Consider the following 25330-nt stretch of genomic DNA (forward strand, 5'->3'; position numbering starts at 1 on the left):
CTCAGTCAAAGTGGTACTGCTGGATAGAGTGCTTCTAGAACTACTACCACAAGTACAATCAAGTACTTTTATTGTGTACCTTTTGAGTAATACCCTGTCAAACTCCCATGCAGAGTGCATGTTTTCTGCCATCTTTGATGAGATATAAAATCATTTTTTGCCATAAGTTCTCAGTGAAAGTGGTACTGCTGGATAGAGTGCTACTAGGACTACCACCACAAGTACAATCAAGTATTTTTATCGTGTACTTTTTGAGTAATCCCCTGTCAAACTCCCCTCCAGAGTACAATAATGCATGTTTTCTGCCATCTTTGATGAGAAATAAAATCATTTTTTGCCATAAGTTCTCAGTGAAAGATGTACTGTTGGACTCAGTACTATTTGAACTACCACCACAAGTACAATCAAGTCCTTTTATCGTGTACTTTTTGAGTAATACCCTGTCAAACTCCCATGCAGAGTGCATGTTTTCTGCCATCTTTGATGAGAGATAAAATACTTTTTTGCCATAAGTTCTCAGTGAAAGTGGTACTGCTGGATAGAGTGCTTCTAGAACTACCACCACAAGTACAATCAAATACTTTTATCGTGTACTTTTTGAGTAATACCCTGTCAAACTCTCCTCCAGAGTACAATAATGCATGTTTTCTGCCATCTTTGATGAGAGATAAAAATCATTTTTTGCCATAGGTTCTCAGTGAAAGTGGTACTGCTGGATAGAGTGCTTCTAGAACTACTACCACAAGTACAATCAAGTACTTTTATTGTGTACCTTTTGAGTAATACCCTGTCAAACTCCCATGCAGAGTGCATGTTTTCTGCCATCTTTGATGAGAGATAAAATACTTTTTTGCCATAAGTTCTCAGTGAAAGTGGTACTGCTGGATAGAGTGCTTCTAGAACTACCACCACAAGTACAATCAAGTACTTTTATCGTGTACTTTTTGAGTAATCCCCTGTCAAACTCCCCTCCAGAGTACAATAATGCATGTTTTCTGCCGTCTTTGATGAGAGATAAAATCATTTTTTGCCATAAGTTCTCAGTGAAAGTGGTACTGCTGGATAGAGTGCTTCTAGAACTACCACCACAAGTACAATCAAATACTTTTATCGTGTACTTTTTGAGTAATACCCTGTCAAACTCCCCTCCAGAGTACAATAATGCATGTTTTCTGCCATCTTTGATGAGATATAAAATATTTTTTTGCCATAAGTTCTCAGTGAAAGATGAACTGTTGGACTCAGTACTATTTGAACTACCACCACAAGTATAATCAAGTACTTTTATCGTGTACTTTTTGAGTAATCCCCTGTCAAACTCCCCTCCAGAGTACAATAATGCATGTTTTCTGCCATCTTTGATGAGAGATAAAATCATTTTTTGCCATAAGTTCTCAGTGAAAGATGTACTGTTGGACTCAGTACTATTTGAACTACCAACACAAGTATAATCAAGTACTTTTATCGTGTACTTTTTGAGTAATACCCTGTCAAACTCCCCTCCAGAGTACAATAATGCATGTTTTCTGCCATCTTTGATGAGAGATAAAATCATTTTTTGCCATAAGTTCTCAGTGAAAGATGTACTGTTGGACTCAGTACTATTTGAACTACCACCACAAGTACAATCAAGTCCTTTTATCGTGTACTTTTTGAGTAATACCCTGTCAAACTCCCATGCAGAGTGCATGTTTTCTGCCATCTTTGATGAGAGATAAAATACTTTTTTGCCATAAGTTCTCAGTGAAAGTGGTACTGCTGGATAGAGTGCTTCTAGAACTACCACCACAAGTACAATCAAGTACTTTTATCGTGTACTTTTTGAGTAATCCCCTGTCAAACTCCCCTCCAGAGTACAATAATGCATGTTTTCTGCCGTCTTTGATGAGAGATAAAATCATTTTTTGCCATAAGTTCTCAGTGAAAGTGGTACTGCTGGATAGAGTGCTTCTAGAACTACCACCACAAGTACAATCAAATACTTTTATCGTGTACTTTTTGAGTAATACCCTGTCAAACTCCCCTCCAGAGTACAATAATGCATGTTTTCTGCCATCTTTGATGAGATATAAAATAATTTTTTTGCCATAAGTTCTCAGTGAAAGATGTACTGTTGGACTCAGTACTATTTGAACTACCACCACAAGTATAATCAAGTACTTTTATTGTGTACTTTTTGAGTAATCCCCTGTCAAACTCCCCTCCAGAGTACAATAATGCATGTTTTCTGCCATCTTTGATGAGAGATAAAATCATTTTTTGCCATAAGTTCTCAGTGAAAGATGTACTGTTGGACTCAGTACTATTTGAACTACCACCACAAGTATAATCAAGTACTTTTATCGTGTACTTTTTGAGTAATACCCTGTCAAACTCCCATGCAGAGTACAATAATGCATGTTTTCTGCCATCTTTGATGAGAGATAAAATACTTTTTTGCCATAAGTTCTCAGTGAAAGTGGTACTGCTGGATAGAGTGCTTCTAGAACTACCACCACAAGTACAATCAAATACTTTTATCGTGTACTTTTTGAGTAATCCCCTGTCAAACTCCCCTCCAGAGTACAATAATGCATGTTTTCTGCCATCTTTGATGAGAGATAAAAATCATTTTTTGCCATAGGTTCTCAGTGAAAGTGGTACTGCTGGATAGAGTGCTTCTAGAACTACTACCACAAGTACAATCAAGTACTTTTATTGTGTACCTTTTGAGTAATACCCTGTCAAACTCCCATGCAGAGTGCATGTTTTCTGCCATCTTTGATGAGATATAAAATCATTTTTTGCCATAAGTTCTCAGTGAAAGTGGTACTGCTGGATAGAGTGCTACTAGGACTACCACCACAAGTACAATCAAGTATTTTTATCGTGTACTTTTTGAGTAATCCCCTGTCAAACTCCCCTCCAGAGTACAATAATGCATGTTTTCTGCCATCTTTGATGAGAAATAAAATCATTTTTTGCCATAAGTTCTCAGTGAAAGATGTACTGTTGGACTCAGTACTATTTGAACTACCACCACAAGTATAATCAAGTACTTTTATCGTGTACTTTTTGAGTAATACCCTGTCAAACTCCCATGCAGAGTACAATAATGCATGTTTTCTGCCATCTTTGATGAGAGATAAAATAATTTTTTGCCATAAGTTCTCAGTGAAAGTGGTACTACTGGATAGAGTGCTACTAGGACTACCACCACAAGTACAATCAAGTATTTTTATCGTGTACTTTTTGAGTAATCCCCTGTCAAACTCCCCTCCAGAGTACAATAATGCATGTTTTCTGCCATCTTTGATGAGAGATAAAATCATTTTTTGCCATAAGTTCTCAGTGAAAGATGTACTGTTGGACTCAGTACTATTTGAACTACCACCACAAGTACAATCAAGTCCTTTTATCGTGTACTTTTTGAGTAATACCCTGTCAAACTCCCATGCAGAGTGCATGTTTTCTGCCATCTTTGATGAGAGAAAAAATACTTTTTTGCCATAAGTTCTCAGTGAAAGTGGTACTGCTGGATAGAGTGCTTCTAGAACTACCACCACAAGTACAATCAAATACTTTTATCGTGTACTTTTTGAGTAATACCCTGTCAAACTCCCCTCCAGAGTACAATAATGCATGTTTTCTGCCATCTTTGATGAGAGATAAAATCATTTTTTGCCATAAGTTCTCAGTGAAAGATGTACTGTTGGACTCAGTACTATTTGAACTACCACCACAAGTATAATCAAGTACTTTTATCGTGTACTTTTTGAGTAATACCCTGTCAAACTCCCATGCAAAGTGCATGTTTTCTGCCATCTTTGATGAGAGATAAAATAATTGTTTGCCATAAGTTCTCAGTGAAAGTGGTACTGCTGGATAGAGTGCTTCTAGAACTACCACCACAAGTACAATCAAATACTTTTATCGTGTACTTTTTGAGTAATCCCCTGTCAAACTCCCCTCCAGAGTACAATAATGCATGTTTTCTGCCATCTTTGATGAGAGATAAAATCATTTTTTGCCATAAGTTCTCAGTGAAAGATGTACTGTTGGACTCAGTACTATTTGAACTACCACCACAAGTATAATCAAGTCCTTTTATCGTGTACTTTTTGAGTAATACCCTGTCAAACTCCCATGCAGAGTGCATGTTTTCTGCCATCTTTGATGAGAGATAAAATACTTTTTTGCCATAAGTTCTCAGTGAAAGTGGTACTGCTGGATAGAGTGCTTCTAGAACTACCACCACAAGTACAATCAAATACTTTTATCGTGTACTTTTTGAGTAATACCCTGTCAAACTCTCCTCCAGAGTACAATAATGCATGTTTTCTGCCATCTTTGATGAGAGATAAAAATCATTTTTTGCCATAGGTTCTCAGTGAAAGTGGTACTGCTGGATAGAGTGCTTCTAGAACTACTACCACAAGTACAATCAAGTACTTTTATTGTGTACCTTTTGAGTAATACCCTGTCAAACTCCCATGCAGAGTGCATGTTTTCTGCCATCTTTGATGAGATATAAAATCATTTTTTGCCATAAGTTCTCAGTGAAAGTGGTACTGCTGGATAGAGTGCTACTAGGACTACCACCACAAGTACAATCAAGTATTTTTATCGTGTACTTTTTGAGTAATCCCCTGTCAAACTCCCCTCCAGAGTACAATAATGCATGTTTTCTGCCATCTTTGATGAGAAATAAAATCATTTTTTGCCATAAGTTCTCAGTGAAAGATGTACTGTTGGACTCAGTACTATTTGAACTACCACCACAAGTACAATCAAGTCCTTTTATCGTGTACTTTTTGAGTAATACCCTGTCAAACTCCCATGCAGAGTGCATGTTTTCTGCCATCTTTGATGAGAGATAAAATACTTTTTTGCCATAAGTTCTCAGTGAAAGTGGTACTGCTGGATAGAGTGCTTCTAGAACTACCACCACAAGTACAATCAAATACTTTTATCGTGTACTTTTTGAGTAATACCCTGTCAAACTCTCCTCCAGAGTACAATAATGCATGTTTTCTGCCATCTTTGATGAGAGATAAAAATCATTTTTTGCCATAGGTTCTCAGTGAAAGTGGTACTGCTGGATAGAGTGCTTCTAGAACTACTACCACAAGTACAATCAAGTACTTTTATTGTGTACCTTTTGAGTAATACCCTGTCAAACTCCCATGCAGAGTGCATGTTTTCTGCCATCTTTGATGAGAGATAAAATACTTTTTTGCCATAAGTTCTCAGTGAAAGTGGTACTGCTGGATAGAGTGCTTCTAGAACTACCACCACAAGTACAATCAAGTACTTTTATCGTGTACTTTTTGAGTAATCCCCTGTCAAACTCCCCTCCAGAGTACAATAATGCATGTTTTCTGCCGTCTTTGATGAGAGATAAAATCATTTTTTGCCATAAGTTCTCAGTGAAAGTGGTACTGCTGGATAGAGTGCTTCTAGAACTACCACCACAAGTACAATCAAATACTTTTATCGTGTACTTTTTGAGTAATACCCTGTCAAACTCCCCTCCAGAGTACAATAATGCATGTTTTCTGCCATCTTTGATGAGATATAAAATATTTTTTTGCCATAAGTTCTCAGTGAAAGATGTACTGTTGGACTCAGTACTATTTGAACTACCACCACAAGTATAATCAAGTACTTTTATCGTGTACTTTTTGAGTAATCCCCTGTCAAACTCCCCTCCAGAGTACAATAATGCATGTTTTCTGCCATCTTTGATGAGAGATAAAATCATTTTTTGCCATAAGTTCTCAGTGAAAGATGTACTGTTGGACTCAGTACTATTTGAACTACCACCACAAGTATAATCAAGTCCTTTTATCGTGTACTTTTTGAGTAATACCCTGTCAAACTCCCATGCAGAGTGCATGTTTTCTGCCATCTTTGATGAGAGATAAAATACTTTTTTGCCATAAGTTCTCAGTGAAAGTGGTACTGCTGGATAGAGTGCTTCTAGAACTACCACCACAAGTACAATCAAATACTTTTATCGTGTACTTTTTGAGTAATACCCTGTCAAACTCTCCTCCAGAGTACAATAATGCATGTTTTCTGCCATCTTTGATGAGAGATAAAAATCATTTTTTGCCATAGGTTCTCAGTGAAAGTGGTACTGCTGGATAGAGTGCTACTAGGACTACCACCACAAGTACAATCAAGTATTTTTATCGTGTACTTTTTGAGTAATCCCCTGTCAAACTCCCCTCCAGAGTACAATAATGCATGTTTTCTGCCATCTTTGATGAGAAATAAAATCATTTTTTGCCATAAGTTCTCAGTGAAAGTGGTACTGCTGGATAGAGTGCTACTAGGACTACCACCACAAGTACAATCAAGTATTTTTATCGTGTACTTTTTGAGTAATCCCCTGTCAAACTCCCCTCCAGAGTACAATAATGCATGTTTTCTGCCATCTTTGATGAGAGATAAAATCATTTTTTGCCATAAGTTCTCAGTGAAAGATGTACTGTTGGACTCAGTACTATTTGAACTACCAACACAAGTATAATCAAGTACTTTTATCGTGTACTTTTTGAGTAATACCCTGTCAAACTCCCCTCCAGAGTACAATAATGCATGTTTTCTGCCATCTTTGATGAGAGATAAAATCATTTTTTGCCATAAGTTCTCAGTGAAAGATGTACTGTTGGACTCAGTACTATTTGAACTACCACCACAAGTACAATCAAGTCCTTTTATCGTGTACTTTTTGAGTAATACCCTGTCAAACTCCCATGCAGAGTGCATGTTTTCTGCCATCTTTGATGAGAGAAAAAATACTTTTTTGCCATAAGTTCTCAGTGAAAGTGGTACTGCTGGATAGAGTGCTTCTAGAACTACCACCACAAGTACAATCAAGTACTTTTATTGTGTACCTTTGAGTAATACCCTGTCAAACTCCCATGCAGAGTGCATGTTTTCTGCCATCTTTGATGAGAGATAAAATACTTTTTTGCCATAAGTTCTCAGTGAAAGTGGTACTGCTGGATAGAGTGCTTCTAGAACTACCACCACAAGTACAATCAAATACTTTTATCGTGTACTTTTTGAGTAATACCCTGTCAAACTCCCCTCCAGAGTACAATAATGCATGTTTTCTGCCGTCTTTGATGAGAGATAAAATCATTTTTTGCCATAAGTTCTCAGTGAAAGTGGTACTGCTGGATAGAGTGCTTCTAGAACTACCACCACAAGTACAATCAAATACTTTTATCGTGTACTTTTTGAGTAATACCCTGTCAAACTCCCCTCCAGAGTACAATAATGCATGTTTTCTGCCATCTTTGATGAGAGATAAAATCATTTTTTGCCATAAGTTCTCAGTAAAAGATGTACTGTTGGACTCAGTACTATTTGAACTACCACCACAAGTATAATCAAGTCCTTTTATCGTGTACTTTTTGAGTAATACCCTGTCAAACTCCAATGCAGAGTGCATGTTTTCTGCCATCTTTGATGAGAGATAAAATACTTTTTTGCCATAAGTTCTCAGTGAAAGTGGTACTGCTGGATAGAGTGCTTCTAGAACTACCACCACAAGTACAATCAAATACTTTTATCGTGTACTTTTTGAGTAATACCCTGTCAAACTCTCCTCCAGAGTACAATAATGCATGTTTTCTGCCATCTTTGATGAGAGATAAAAATCATTTTTTGCCATAGGTTCTCAGTGAAAGTGGTACTGCTGGATAGAGTGCTTCTAGAATAACTACCACAAGTACAATCAAGTACTTTTATTGTGTACCTTTTGAGTAATACCCTGTCAAACTCCCATGCAGAGTGCATGTTTTCTGCCATCTTTGATGAGAGATAAAATACTTTTTTGCCATAAGTTCTCAGTGAAAGTGGTACTGCTGGATAGAGTGCTTCTAGAACTACCACCACAAGTACAATCAAGTACTTTTATCGTGTACTTTTTGAGTAATCCCCTGTCAAACTCCCCTCCAGAGTACAATAATGCATGTTTTCTGCCGTCTTTGATGAGAGATAAAATCATTTTTTGCCATAAGTTCTCAGTGAAAGTGGTACTGCTGGATAGAGTGCTTCTAGAACTACCACCACAAGTACAATCAAATACTTTTATCGTGTACTTTTTGAGTAATACCCTGTCAAACTCCCCTCCAGAGTACAATAATGCATGTTTTCTGCCATCTTTGATGAGATATAAAATATTTTTTTGCCATAAGTTCTCAGTGAAAGATGTACTGTTGGACTCAGTACTATTTGAACTACCACCACAAGTATAATCAAGTCCTTTTATCGTGTACTTTTTGAGTAATCCCCTGTCAAACTCCCCTCCAGAGTACAATAATGCATGTTTTCTGCCATCTTTGATGAGAGATAAAATCATTTTTTGCCATAAGTTCTCAGTGAAAGATGTACTGTTGGACTCAGTACTATTTGAACTACCACCACAAGTACAATCAAGTCCTTTTATCGTGTACTTTTTGAGTAATACCCTGTCAAACTCCCATGCAGAGTGCATGTTTTCTGCCATCTTTGATGAGAGATAAAATACTTTTTTGCCATAAGTTCTCAGTGAAAGTGGTACTGCTGGATAGAGTGCTTCTAGAACTACTACCACAAGTACAATCAAGTACTTTTATTGTGTACCTTTTGAGTAATACCCTGTCAAACTCCCATGCAGAGTGCATGTTTTCTGCCATCTTTGATGAGAGATAAAATACTTTTTTGCCATAAGTTCTCAGTGAAAGTGGTACTGCTGGATAGAGTGCTTCTAGAACTACCACCACAAGTACAATCAAGTACTTTTATCGTGTACTTTTTGAGTAATACCCTGTCAAACTCCCCTCCAGAGTACAATAATGCATGTTTTCTGCCGTCTTTGATGAGAGATAAAATCATTTTTTGCCATAAGTTCTCAGTGAAAGTGGTACTGCTGGATAGAGTGCTTCTAGAACTACCACCACAAGTACAATCAAATACTTTTATCGTGTACTTTTTGAGTAATACCCTGTCAAACTCCCCTCCAGAGTACAATAATGCATGTTTTCTGCCATCTTTGATGAGATATAAAATAATTTTTTTGCCATAAGTTCTCAGTGAAAGATGTACTGTTGGACTCAGTACTATTTGAACTACCACCACAAGTATAATCAAGTACTTTTATTGTGTACTTTTTGAGTAATCCCCTGTCAAACTCCCCTCCAGAGTACAATAATGCATGTTTTCTGCCATCTTTGATGAGAGATAAAATCATTTTTTGCCATAAGTTCTCAGTGAAAGATGTACTGTTGGACTCAGTACTATTTGAACTACCACCACAAGTATAATCAAGTACTTTTATCGTGTACTTTTTGAGTAATACCCTGTCAAACTCCCATGCAGAGTACAATAATGCATGTTTTCTGCCATCTTTGATGAGAGATAAAATATTTTTTTGCCATAAGTTCTCAGTGAAAGTGGTACTACTGGATAGAGTGCTACTAGGACTACCACCACAAGTACAATCAAGTATTTTTATCGTGTACTTTTTGAGTAATCCCCTGTCAAACTCCCCTCCAGAGTACAATAATGCATGTTTTCTGCCATCTTTGATGAGAAATAAAATCATTTTTTGCCATAAGTTCTCAGTGAAAGATGTACTGTTGGACTCAGTACTATTTGAACTACCACCACAAGTACAATCAAGTCCTTTTATCGTGTACTTTTTGAGTAATACCCTGTCAAACTCCCATGCAGAGTGCATGTTTTCTGCCATCTTTGATGAGAGATAAAATACTTTTTTGCCATAAGTTCTCAGTGAAAGTGGTACTGCTGGATAGAGTGCTTCTAGAACTACCACCACAAGTACAATCAAATACTTTTATCGTGTACTTTTTGAGTAATCCCCTGTCAAACTCCCCTCCAGAGTACAATAATGCATGTTTTCTGCCATCTTTGATGAGAGATAAAAATCATTTTTTGCCATAGGTTCTCAGTGAAAGTGGTACTGCTGGATAGAGTGCTTCTAGAACTACTACCACAAGTACAATCAAGTACTTTTATTGTGTACCTTTTGAGTAATACCCTGTCAAACTCCCATGCAGAGTGCATGTTTTCTGCCATCTTTGATGAGATATAAAATCATTTTTTGCCATAAGTTCTCAGTGAAAGTGGTACTGCTGGATAGAGTGCTACTAGGACTACCACCACAAGTACAATCAAGTATTTTTATCGTGTACTTTTTGAGTAATCCCCTGTCAAACTCCCCTCCAGAGTACAATAATGCATGTTTTCTGCCATCTTTGATGAGAAATAAAATCATTTTTTGCCATAAGTTCTCAGTGAAAGATGTACTGTTGGACTCAGTACTATTTGAACTACCACCACAAGTATAATCAAGTACTTTTATCGTGTACTTTTTGAGTAATACCCTGTCAAACTCCCATGCAGAGTACAATAATGCATGTTTTCTGCCATCTTTGATGAGAGATAAAATAATGTTTTGCCATAAGTTCTCAGTGAAAGTGGTACTACTGGATAGAGTGCTACTAGGACTACCACCACAAGTACAATCAAGTATTTTTATCGTGTACTTTTTGAGTAATCCCCTGTCAAACTCCCCTCCAGAGTACAATAATGCATGTTTTCTGCCATCTTTGATGAGAGAAAAAATACTTTTTTGCCATAAGTTCTCAGTGAAAGTGGTACTGCTGGATAGAGTGCTTCTAGAACTACCACCACAAGTACAATCAAATACTTTTATCGTGTACTTTTTGAGTAATACCCTGTCAAACTCTCCTCCAGAGTACAATAATGCATGTTTTCTGCCATCTTTGATGAGAGATAAAAATCATTTTTTGCCATAGGTTCTCAGTGAAAGTGGTACTGCTGGATAGAGTGCTTCTAGAACTACCACCACAAGTACAATCAAGTACTTTTATTGTGTACCTTTGAGTAATACCCTGTCAAACTCCCATGCAGAGTGCATGTATTCTGCCATCTTTGATGAGAGATAAAATACTTTTTTGCCATAAGTTCTCAGTGAAAGTGGTACTGCTGGATAGAGTGCTTCTAGAACTACCACCACAAGTACAATCAAATACTTTTATCGTGTACTTTTTGAGTAATACCCTGTCAAACTCCCCTCCAGAGTACAATAATGCATGTTTTCTGCCGTCTTTGATGAGAGATAAAATCATTTTTTGCCATAAGTTCTCAGTGAAAGTGGTACTGCTGGATAGAGTGCTTCTAGAACTACCACCACAAGTACAATCAAATACTTTTATCGTGTACTTTTTGAGTAATACCCTGTCAAACTCCCCTCCAGAGTACAATAATGCATGTTTTCTGCCATCTTTGATGAGAGATAAAATCATTTTTTTGCCATAAGTTCTCAGTGAAAGATGTACTGTTGGACTCAGTACAATTTGAACTACCACCACAAGTATAATCAAGTACTTTTATTGTGTACTTTTTGAGTAATCCCCTGTCAAACTCCCCTCCAGAGTACAATAATGCATGTTTTCTGCCATCTTTGATGAGAGATAAAATCATTTTTTGCCATAAGTTCTCAGTGAAAGATGTACTGTTGGACTCAGTACTATTTGAACTACCACCACAAGTATAATCAAGTACTTTTATCGTGTACTTTTTGAGTAATACCCTGTCAAACTCCCATGCAGAGTACAATAATGCATGTTTTCTGCCATCTTTGATGAGAGATAAAATATTTGTTTGCCATAAGTTCTCAGTGAAAGTGGTACTACTGGATAGAGTGCTACTAGGACTACCACCACAAGTACAATCAAGTATTTTTATCGTGTACTTTTTGAGTAATCCCCTGTCAAACTCCCCTCCAGAGTACAATAATGCATGTTTTCTGCCATCTTTGATGAGAAATAAAATCATTTTTTGCCATAAGTTCTCAGTGAAAGATGTACTGTTGGACTCAGTACTATTTGAACTACCACCACAAGTATAATCAAGTACTTTTATCGTGTACTTTTTGAGTAATACCCTGTCAAACTCCCATGCAGAGTACAATAATGCATGTTTTCTGCCATCTTTGATGAGAGATAAAATAATTTTTTGCCATAAGTTCTCAGTGAAAGTGGTACTACTGGATAGAGTGCTACTAGGACTACCACCACAAGTACAATCAAGTATTTTTATCGTGTACTTTTTGAGTAATCCCCTGTCAAACTCCCCTCCAGAGTACAATAATGCATGTTTTCTGCCATCTTTGATGAGAGAAAAAATACTTTTTTGCCATAAGTTCTCAGTGAAAGTGGTACTGCTGGATAGAGTGCTTCTAGAACTACCACCACAAGTACAATCAAATACTTTTATCGTGTACTTTTTGAGTAATACCCTGTCAAACTCTCCTCCAGAGTACAATAATGCATGTTTTCTGCCATCTTTGATGAGAGATAAAAATCATTTTTTGCCATAGGTTCTCAGTGAAAGTGGTACTGCTGGATAGAGTGCTTCTAGAACTACTACCACAAGTACAATCAAGTACTTTTATTGTGTACCTTTGAGTAATACCCTGTCAAACTCCCATGCAGAGTGCATGTTTTCTGCCATCTTTGATGAGAGATAAAATACTTTTTTGCCATAAGTTCTCAGTGAAAGTGGTACTGCTGGATAGAGTGCTTCTAGAACTACCACCACAAGTACAATCAAATACTTTTATCGTGTACTTTTTGAGTAATACCCTGTCAAACTCCCCTCCAGAGTACAATAATGCATGTTTTCTGCCGTCTTTGATGAGAGATAAAATCATTTTTTGCCATAAGTTCTCAGTGAAAGTGGTACTGCTGGATAGAGTGCTTCTAGAACTACCACCACAAGTACAATCAAATACTTTTATCGTGTACTTTTTGAGTAATACCCTGTCAAACTCCCCTCCAGAGTACAATAATGCATGTTTTCTGCCATCTTTGATGAGAGATAAAATCATTTTTTTGCCATAAGTTCTCAGTGAAAGATGTACTGTTGGACTCAGTACTATTTGAACTACCACCACAAGTATAATCAAGTACTTTTATTGTGTACTTTTTGAGTAATCCCCTGTCAAACTCCCCTCCAGAGTACAATAATGCATGTTTTCTGCCATCTTTGATGAGAGATAAAATCATTTTTTGCCATAAGTTCTCAGTGAAAGATGTACTGTTGGACTCAGTACTATTTGAACTACCACCACAAGTATAATCAAGTACTTTTATCGTGTACTTTTTGAGTAATACCCTGTCAAACTCCCATGCAGAGTACAATAATGCATGTTTTCTGCCATCTTTGATGAGAGATAAAATAATTTTTTGCCATAAGTTCTCAGTGAAAGTGGTACTACTGGATAGAGTGCTACTAGGACTACCACCACAAGTACAATCAAGTATTTTTATCGTGTACTTTTTGAGTAATCCCCTGTCAAACTCCCCTCCAGAGTACAATAATGCATGTTTTCTGCCATCTTTGATGAGAGATAAAAATCATTTTTTGCCATAGGTTCTCAGTGAAAGTGGTACTGCTGGATAGAGTGCTTCTAGAACTACTACCACAAGTACAATCAAGTACTTTTATTGTGTACCTTTTGAGTAATACCCTGTCAAACTCACATGCAGAGTGCATGTTTTCTGCCATCTTTGATGAGATATAAAATCATTTTTTGCCATAAGTTCTCAGTGAAAGTGGTACTGCTGGATAGAGTGCTACTAGGACTACCACCACAAGTACAATCAAGTATTTTTATCGTGTACTTTTTGAGTAATCCCCTGTCAAACTCCCCTCCAGAGTACAATAATGCATGTTTTCTGCCATCTTTGATGAGAGATAAAATCATTTTTTGCCATAAGTTCTCAGTGAAAGATGTACTGTTGGACTCAGTACTATTTGAACTACCACCACAAGTATAATCAAGTCCTTTTATCGTGTACTTTTTGAGTAATACCCTGTCAAACTCCCATGCAGAGTGCATGTTTTCTGCCATCTTTGATGAGAGATAAAATACTTTTTTGCCATAAGTTCTCAGTGAAAGTGGTACTGCTGGATAGAGTGCTTCTAGAACTACCACCACAAGTACAATCAAATACTTTTATCGTGTACTTTTTGAGTAATACCCTGTCAAACTCTCCTCCAGAGTACAATAATGCATGTTTTCTGCCATCTTTGATGAGAGATAAAAATCATTTTTTGCCATAGGTTCTCAGTGAAAGTGGTACTGCTGGATAGAGTGCTTCTAGAACTACTACCACAAGTACAATCAAGTACTTTTATTGTGTACCTTTTGAGTAATACCCTGTCAAACTCCCATGCAGAGTGCATGTTTTCTGCCATCTTTGATGAGATATAAAATCATTTTTTGCCATAAGTTCTCAGTGAAAGTGGTACTGCTGGATAGAGTGCTACTAGGACTACCACCACAAGTACAATCAAGTATTTTTATCGTGTACTTTTTGAGTAATCCCCTGTCAAACTCCCCTCCAGAGTACAATAATGCATGTTTTCTGCCATCTTTGATGAGAAATAAAATCATTTTTTGCCATAAGTTCTCAGTGAAAGATGTACTGTTGGACTCAGTACTATTTGAACTACCACCACAAGTACAATCAAGTCCTTTTATCGTGTACTTTTTGAGTAATACCCTGTCAAACTCCCATGCAGAGTGCATGTTTTCTGCCATCTTTGATGAGAGATAAAATACTTTTTTGCCATAAGTTCTCAGTGAAAGTGGTACTACTGGATAGAGTGCTACTAGGACTACCACCACAAGTACAATCAAGTATTTTTATCGTGTACTTTTTGAGTAATCCCCTGTCAAACTCCCCTCCAGAGTACAATAATGCATGTTTTCTGCCATCTTTGATGAGAGATAAAATACTTTTTTGCCATAAGTTCTCAGTGAAAGTGGTACTGCTGGATAGAGTGCTTCTAGAACTACCACCACAAGTACAATCAAATACTTTTATCGTGTACTTTTTGAGTAATCCCCTGTCAAACTCCCCTCCAGAGTACAATAATGCATGTTTTCTGCCATCTTTGATGAGAGATAAAAATCATTTTTTGCCATAGGTTCTCAGTGAAAGTGGTACTGCTGGATAGAGTGCTTCTAGAACTACTACCACAAGTACAATCAAGTACTTTTATTGTGTACCTTTTGAGTAATACCCTGTCAAACTCCCATGCAGAGTGCATGTTTTCTGCCATCTTTGATGAGATATAAAATCATTTTTTGCCATAAGTTCTCAGTGAAAGTGGTACTGCTGGATAGAGTGCTACTAGGACTACCACCACAAGTACAATCAAGTATTTTTATCGTGTACTTTTTGAGTAATCCCCTGTCAAACTCCCCTCCAGAGTACAATAATGCATGTTTTCTGCCATCTTTGATGAGAAATAAAATCATTTTTTGCCATAAGTTCTCAGTGAAAGATGTACTGTTGGACTCAGTACTATTTGAACTACCACCACAAGTACAATCAAGTCCTTTTATCGTGTACTTTTTGAGTAATACCCTGTCAAACTCCCATGCAGAGTACAATAATGTATGTTTTCTGCCATCTTTGATGAGAGATAAAATAATTTTTTGCCATAAGTTCTCAGTGAAAGTGGTACTGCTGGATAGAGTGCTTCTAGAACTACCACCACAAGTACAATCAAATACTTTTATCGTGTACTTTTTGAGTAATACCCTGTCAAACTCCCCTCCAGAGTACAATAATGCATGTTTTCTGCCATCTTTGATGAGATATAAAATATTTTTTTGCCATAAGTTCTCAGTGAAAGATGTACTGTTGGACTCAGTACTATTTGAACTACCACCACAAGTATAATCAAGTACTTTTATCGTGTACTTTTTGAGTAATCCCCTGTCAAACTCCCCTCCAGAGTACAATAATGCATGTTTTCTGCCATCTTTGATGAGAGATAAAATCATTTTTTGCCATAAGTTCTCAGTGAAAGATGTACTGTTGGACTCAGTACTATTTGAACTACCAACACAAGTATAATCAAGTACTTTTATCGTGTACTTTTTGAGTAATACCCTGTCAAACTCCCCTCCAGAGTACAATAATGCATGTTTTCTGCCATCTTTGATGAGAGATAAAATCATTTTTTGCCATAAGTTCTCAGTGAAAGATGTACTGTTGGACTCAGTACTATTTGAACTACCACCACAAGTACAATCAAGTCCTTTTATCGTGTACTTTTTGAGTAATACCCTGTCAAACTCCCATGCAGAGTGCATGTTTTCTGCCATCTTTGATGAGAGATAAAATACTTTTTTGCCATAAGTTCTCAGTGAAAGTGGTACTGCTGGATAGAGTGCTTCTAGAACTACCACCACAAGTACAATCAAATACTTTTATCGTGTACTTTTTGAGTAATCCCCTGTCAAACTCCCCTCCAGAGTACAATAATGCATGTTTTCTGCCATCTTTGATGAGAGATAAAATCATTTTTTGCCATAAGTTCTCAGTGAAAGATGTACTGTTGGACTCAGTACTATTTGAACTACCACCACAAGTATAATCAAGTCCTTTTATCGTGTACTTTTTGAGTAATACCCTGTCAAACTCCCATGCAGAGTGCATGTTTTCTGCCATCTTTGATGAGAGATAAAATACTTTTTTGCCATAAGTTCTCAGTGAAAGTGGTACTGCTGGATAGAGTGCTTCTAGAACTACCACCACAAGTACAATCAAATACTTTTATCGTGTACTTTTTGAGTAATACCCTGTCAAACTCTCCTCCAGAGTACAATAATGCATGTTTTCTGCCATCTTTGATGAGAGATAAAAATCATTTTTTGCCATAAGTTCTCAGTGAAAGATGTACTGTTGTACTCAGTACTATTTGAACTACCACCACAAGTACAATCAAGTCCTTTTATCGTGTACTTTTTGAGTAATACCCTGTCAAACTCCCCTCCAGAGTACAATAATGCATGTTTTCTGCCATCTTTGATGAGAGATAAAATAATTGTTTGCCATAAGTTCTCAGTGAAAGTGGTACTGCTGGATAGAGTGCTTCTAGAACTACCACCACAAGTACAATCAAATACTTTTATCGTGTACTTTTTGAGTAATCCCCTGTCAAACTCCCCTCCAGAGTACAATAATGCATGTTTTCTGCCATCTTTGATGAGAGATAAAATCATTTTTTGCCATAAGTTCTCAGTGAAAGTGGTACTGCTGGATAGAGTGCTTCTAGAACTACAACCACAAGTACAATCAAGTACTTTTATCGTGTACTTTTTGAGTAATTCCCTGTCAAACTCCCATGCAGAGTGCATGTTTTCTGCCATCTTTGATGAGAGATAAAATCATTTTTTGCCATAAGTTCTCAGTGAAAGTGGTACTGCTGGATAGAGTGCTACTAGGACTACCACCACAAGTACAATCAAGTATTTTTATCGTGTACTTTTTGAGTAATCCCCTGTCAAACTCCCCTCCAGAGTACAATAATGCATGTTTTCTGCCATCTTTGATGAGAGATAAAATCATTTTTTGCCATAAGTTCTCAGTGAAAGATGTACTGTTGGACTCAGTACTATTTGAACTACCACCACAAGTACAATCAAGTCCTTTTATCGTGTACTTTTTGAGTAATACCCTGTCAAACTCCCCTCCAGAGTACAATAATGCATGTTTTCTGCCATCTTTGATGAGAGATAAAATACTTTTTTGCCATAAGTTCTCAGTGAAAGTGGTACTGCTGGATAGAGTGCTTCTAGAACTACCACCACAAGTACAATCAAGTACTTTTATCTTGTACTTTTTGAGTAATCCCCTGTCAAACTCCCCTCCAGAGTACAATAATGCATGTTTTCTGCTGTCTTTGATGAGAGATAAAATCATTTTTTGACATAAGTTCTCAGTGAAAGTGGTACTGCTGGATAGAGTGCTTCTAGAACTACCACCACAAGTACAATCAAGTACTTTTATTGTGTACTTTTTGAGTAATCCCCTGTCAAACTCCCCTCCAGAGTACAATAATGCATGTTTTCTGCCATCTTTGATGAGATATAAAATCATTTTTTGCCATAAGTTCTCAGTGAAAGTGGTACTGCTGGATAGAGTGCTTCTAGAACTACCACCACAAGTACAATCAAGTACTTTTATCGTGTACTTTTTGAGTAATCCCCTGTTAAACTCCCCTCCAGAGTACAATAATGCATGTTTTCTGCCGTCTTTGATGAGAGATAAAATCATTTTTTGCCATAAGTTCTCAGTGAAAGTGGTACTGCTGGATAGAGTGCTTCTAGAACTACCACCACAAGTACAATCAAATACTTTTATCGTGTACTTTTTGAGTAATACCCTGTCAAACTCCCCTCCAGAGTACAATAATGCATGTTTTCTGCCATCTTTGATGAGATATAAAATAATTTTTTGCCATACGTTCTCAGTGAAAGATGTACTGTTGGACTCAGTACTATTTGAACTACCACCACAAGTATAATCAAGTACTTTTATCGTGTACTTTTTGAGTAATCCCCTGTCAAACTCCCCTCCAGAGTACAATAATGCATGTTTTCTGCCATCTTTGATGAGAGATAAAATCATTTTTTGCCATAAGTTCTCAGTGAAAGATGTACTGTTGGACTCAGTACTATTTGAACTACCAACACAAGTATAATCAAGTACTTTTATCGTGTACTTTTTGAGTAATACCCTGTCAAACTCCCCTCCAGAGTACAATAATGCATGTTTTCTGCCATCTTTGATGAGAGATAAAATCATTTTTTGCCGTAAGTTCTCAGTGAAAGATGTACTGTTGGACTCAGTACTATTTGAACTACCACCACAAGTAAATCAAGTCCTTTTATCGTGTACTTTTTGAGGAATACCCTGTCAAACTCCCATGCAGAGTGCATGTTTTCTGCCATCTTTGATGAGAGATAAAATACTTTTTTGCCATAAGTTCTCAGTGAAAGTGGTACTGCTGGATAGAGTGCTTCTAGAACTACCACCACAAGTACAATCAAATACTTTTATCTTGTACTTTTTGAGTAATACCCTGTCAAACTCCCCTCCAGAGTACAATAATGCATGTTTTCTGCCATCTTTGATGAGAGATAAAATAATTGCTTGCCATAAGTTCTCAGTGAAAGTGGTACTGCTGGATAGAGTGCTTCTAGAACTACAACCACAAGTACAATCGAATACTTTTATCGTGTACTTTTTGAGTAATCCCCTGTCAAACTCCCCTCCAGAGTACAATAATGCATGTTTTCTGCCATCTTTGATGAGAGATAAAAATCATTTTTTGCCATAAGTTCTCAGTGAAAGTGGTACTGCTGGATAGAGTGCTTCTAGAACTACCACCACAAGTACAATCAAGTACTTTTATCGTGTACTTTTTGAGTAATCCCCTGTCAAACTCCCCTCCAGAGTACAATAATGCATGTTTTCTGCCATCTTTGATGAGAGATAAAATCATTTTTTGCCATAAGTTCTCAGTGAAAGATGTACTGTTGGACTCAGTACTATTTGAACTACCACCACAAGTACAATCAAGTCCTTTTATCGTGTACTTTTTGAGTAATACCCTGTCAAACTCCCATGCAGAGTGCATTTTTTCTGCCATCTTTGATGAGAGATAAAATCATTTTTTGCCATAAGTTCTCAGTGAAAGATGTACTGTTGGACTCAGTACTATTTGAACTACCACCACAAGTACAATCAAGTCCTTTTATCGTGTACTTTTTGAGTAATACCCTGTCAAACTCCCCTCCAGAGTACAATAATGCATGTTTTCTGCCATCTTTGATGAGAGATAAAATACTTTTTTGCCATAAGTTCTCAGTGAAAGTGGTACTGCTGGATAGAGTGCTTCTAGAACTACCACCACAAGTACAATCAAATACTTTTATCGTGTACTTTTTTAGTAATACCCTGTCAAACTCCCCTCCAGAGTACAATAATGCATGTTTTCTGCCATCTTTGATGAGATATAAAATCATTTTTTGCCATAAGTTCTCAGTGAAAGATGTACTGTTGGACTCAGTACTATTTGAACTACCACCACAAGTATAATCAAGTACTTTTATCGTGTACTTTTTGAGTAATACCCTGTCAAACTCCCATGCAGAGTGCATGTTTTCTGCCATCTTTGATGAGAGATAAAATAATTGTTTGCCATAAGTTCTCAGTGAAAGTGGTACTGCTGGATAGAGTGCTACTAGGACTACCACCATAAGTACAGTCAAGTACTTTTATCGTGTACTTTTTGAGTAATACCCTGTCAAACTCCCATGCAGAGTACAATAATGCATTTTTCTGCCATCTTTGATGAGAGATAAAATCATTTTTTGCCATAAGTTCTCAGTAAAATTGTTCAAACACAGCAATCAAAAAACCTTGATAATAGAAATTTCACTTTGGAGGGCAAACATTATTTATTTTTACTTAAATGTGCTTACCTCTCAAGCCATGTGTCTCCCTTCTTTGTAGGATGATTGAAATGGATGCCTCTTCAAAAATATGTGGTCACATGACCAACTTCTTCTCTGGTTTTCTAGATAACAGGGGTGGCAATACTTGCCCCTTGGCACAAATGACACCACTCTCCCATATATATTTATGATTATAATTATTATAGTCTGTCATTTTACATGTTTGGTTGTCCTGTGGATATAGTCCACAAATCGTGTCACTTCTTCATCCTTGGCAATGAATGGAGGCCCACTTTAGAGAACACGTGAATTGTAAATAAATACAGAGACAACATAACAATTTGGAATGAACATTTTATTGGGGTCACAAAGGTCAAAAACAGGATTAAGAAAATCGATGGATACTCACCTGCTCACCGTGACATACGGAGGTTTCACGAAAGTTACATGGGAAATAAGCCCCTCCTACACCTCTATATAAACATCGTGTGGAAGCCCTTCCTGGCTCACTCTCTCCTGATGCAGCGCAGCGAATGCATCGCTCTTGCTCAGGCGTATAGCTGCATATCCTCCTGAATGCTGAAAACTCACACACAGCTACATGTTCCTATAATACACACTGCTTGGATTTGATCACCTTGCAGGGCTATCCTGGGGGGAGATTGTTTAGTTATAATAAGCCGAAACATTTAGACTCCTGGGATTACTACTGAAGATGTGTATCAGAATTGTTATATGTGAGTGATAGTAAAAACACTACTATGATGGCTATCACTCAACTTCATTTCAATTTTCTTGGGGTCTAAGGTGGGAGTTGGATCTGCCTCGGTGGAGAGCAAGGATGGCCAGTGCATTCAGTCCTGTAGCAGTCTTGGCAGCAGGATTCAAACCCTTTCTTCCCTGACTCAGCGAGTGCCCCATGTTCTCATTTCTGCGGCAGGTTCTCTCTCTCTGGTGTTCCCTTATAATTCACTGCCTGATACTCTCTCCCCCTCACTATAATTAGAATCCTAACCGTCAAACCCTTTCCAGGTCGTAACCTAAAATGGACGCCCACGTGCTTACTCCTCCTCATGCATTAAAACTAAAATGGCAGCCCACTTAAAATGAATTCAGAGAACACGTGAATTGTAAATAAATAAGGAGACAACATAACAATTTGGAATTAACATTTTATTGGAGTTACAAAGGTCCAACATAGGATTAAGAAAATACATGGCAATTTACCTGCTTACGGGAACATACGGTAGCTTCACAAACTCAGACAAATAAACTCCTCCCACACCTATATATACATGAGTGCAAAAGCCCTTTTCGGCTCACTCAGTCCTGATGCATGGCAGCGAAGGCATCTCTCCTGCTTACTCATCTCTCCTGCTCACTCATCTCTGATATCCTCCTGAATGCTGAAAGCACGAAGGCACAGCTATATGTTACAATGAAGAAGAATTATGATGAAGAATCCTGAATACTGAAAGCGTTTAGCGCTGTTTTAATTGTTCCCTATATTGCCCCTATGCCCTGTAAGGTGTCCTTTGGTGTTATGAAAGGCGCCCCTGTCAGAAGAGGGGGAGAAAAAGAGATCTCCATCCTCCGGGCTTTATTCTTATATATGATTATATGGAGTCATTATTCATTTGTTTTAAAGCTCAATAAATAACTAAGAAGAACTTTGACCGGCACATTTCTAATTTTGTCCGGAAGATTTAAACTTTAACGGACATGTTGATCGGTGAAAAAAAAACTGAAACTGCCGCACGGTCCCCTCGTTCCTTGGAAGAGGCGGAGAGGTGGGTGTTTGTCATCTGCTGGTGGACTACCGGAGAGAATTACAGTGCTTGCCTCGACGGGGAGGGATTGCATTGAATTACAGGAGCAAACGTTGTAAAAGAGACAGACCACAACATTTCGTTATATGCGGATGATCTACTGCTGTACTTGGACGAGGTACCAACTACGCTTCCTAAGCTGTTAAATATCTTTACCCAATTTAGTTCAATATCTGGTTACAAGATCAATTTGAATAAATCATGTCTTTTACCCCTCAATAGTGCCTTGGTTGAACTAAACCTAAATACAGAATTGCAGATCGTCCAACACTTTAAGTATTTGGGAATCGATAGATATGCCTCATTAGACACAATAGTAGTAAAGAACTACAAAAGAATGTATACAACAATTAAAGATCACCTAAAAAAGTGGATTAATATAACAATTTCTTTAGCAGGACGAATTTCAAACATAAAGATGAATATTCCACCAAGAGTCAATTTCTTAGCTAGTATGTTACTTTTATCTCCACCAGACGGTTTTTTGGAGAAACTTCAGAATTTCAAAAATATATTTGGAAAAACCAATACCCAAGAATCAGATACAAAGTTCTACAATATGACAAAAACAGTGCAGGCCTTAATGTTCCAAATTTGGAGCTTTATTGTTATTCCTTTACGCTTCGAGCCTTGAAAAACTGGATTGATGAAAGCACCAATGTACCTTGGATTAAAATTGAAAGAAGTATAGTCTATCCCCTTAAACTTGGTGATGTCTTATTTTCTACCATGTCGCCATATGGCTGTATGCAAACATTTGGACCAATTATTGGCTGTGAAAGTGTGGAAACATGTAGAGAAATTGTGCAATTCGTCTGTAGATTGGCATAGTAACATACCAATTCTTCATAACCTGTTACTACATATTGGAAAAAAAGCAATCCAAAATGCTGTCAATTAAGGATGACTCCAAGCCCCATATGCCTTCTCTGTAACCAAAAGACTATTGGCACATATGTACACATGGTTTATGAATGTACTGCAGTAAGAACGTTCTGGAAACTGATTTTTGACATTGTATCTGTGATTATTGGAGTTCACATACCCTGTCTCCCAAGTATTGTATTGTTGAATGATGATTCTTCTCTTGACCCAGAACCATCAGAAAAGGGTACTTTTCGCTGGTCTAACAGCAACCAAACAAATAATTGTAATACGATGGAAACCCCCACATTTATTTATTAAGCAATGGATATCATCCTTCCATGACCTACTCATCTCAGAGCTGTCAATCGCTTCTGCTAATAAGGCTAAGGGGGAAACATTAGAGGCTATTCAAAGAGCTGCTGGTCTGGTAATATCATTCATGTAAATCAGGGGTGTCAAACTCAAGGCCCGGGGGCCAAATCCGGCCCGCGACTTCCTTTTCTGTGGCCCCACAAGAGCTTGCAAAAAATATTATATGTTTATTATACGGTTACATGCTACTTTACAGAAGCACGTTGCCCATAAACTACATGTCCCACAATGCATCTCAAATTTGACTTTTTCTCAGAATTTGAATTTTTTTTATTCAAAATGTTACTTTTTTTTTATAACAAGTCACTTCTCTTTTTCTTTTTTTTCAGAATGTGGCTTTTCTTTTAAAATCATATTGTGACATTCTCACTGAAGACACTTGCAATTATTTGCCCTAGACTTCTGCTTTCAGACGTAGTTAATTAACAAGTGTATTACTCTATCCGATAATAATCCAATGCAGAGGCAATAATGTAATATAATACATTATTTTATATAGTCTTAAAGTTACAACCGGCCCTTTGAGTGCGACCATAATGCTGATGTTGCCCGTGATGAAATTGAGTTTGACACCCCTGATGTAAATGATGATTGTACATATACGCACACCTTGGTGCAATTATAAAACAATGTAGATTATTAGGAGTCAATCTCAATTCAGTTTAAACAGATTAAATGTTATGTGGAAAAAAAAGGATGAATGTATTTGACGAGGATAAATTGTTATGCTATAATATAAATAATAGATGAACTCAGACCATTGCTAACAAACATCAGGTAGGATTTTCTGTGAAATGGCAAGATGGGTGGGAAGGGGGAGGGACGGGGTGGCATGGGAAAGGGATTCCCTATATTTTTTCTTTTTGTATTATTGTCTATATAATTTGTGTTTATAAGTCCCTTTGTGAGGGAAAAAAAAAAAAGTTGGAACTTTTAAATAAATGAATGTCTTGGGGAGGCTTGGAGCTGCGAGCGACAGAGAGAAGAATCATTTTAATCTAAATGTTGCATGACTCATTTAAAACATTATACATATATGCATGATTTGAATATTTACCTTTAAAGAAAATATGGGCTTTTGTAACTGACACACTTGATAAATCACTGATTGAAATCAATTATAAAATGACGTATCATTTAATCATGGAAACCAGTAATAAGAAAAAAGCAACACGAATAACTAAGGGGAAAAATACCGTAAACAGGTTGCATCAATAAAACATATGACAGCACAGTACTTACATGCATGTCATGATATTAAAATCTGCCTTTTTATTTCATTTAGCTTCTATTTCCGTTTGTTACAGTGAATCCATGGTGATGAAGCTGTTTGTGTGGAACAAGGTTCACTTGTCTGCTGGTTCCTGCCAGTAGGGGTCTGTGGAGACAGACACAGCATCAGGCTGTACATTATTGAGTGTTTGGCTCTCTCGCCGCACACTGAAGCGTTCCCGCATTGACGTCACTTCCGGCTTCCCCCAAAACCTCAAAATGAGTCGAAGGAATTTTCCCGCGGTGTTCAAAATTATTGATATTTATCGGAACGGTATCGCTTTTTCTTTTTTAAACTGACGGTTCGAGATTACTAGTAGCCCACTATTTCATTGCACAACAGTTGTTGGGTTCGTGTCACAGGCTCTTTAAGCTTATGTATTCAGTCATTATTCAATGGTATACTAAAATCCATGTGAAAAAAATTGCTTCTCACTGTTCTCAGGTCAAATATTTATATGTGATTAAAAATGCGATTCATTTCGATTAATTAATTACAAAGCCTCTAATTAATTAGATTAATTTTTTTAATCGAGTCCCGGCCCTAATATATATATATATATATATATATATGTGACGACCCCTGCTTTACTCTCTCCTGTTGTGTGTGTATGGCCCTTTAATGATCTCCCTTCCT

This window comes from Notothenia rossii (assembly GCF_949606895.1).
Source record: "Notothenia rossii genome assembly, chromosome: 3".
NCBI lineage: Eukaryota > Metazoa > Chordata > Actinopteri > Perciformes > Nototheniidae > Notothenia > Notothenia rossii.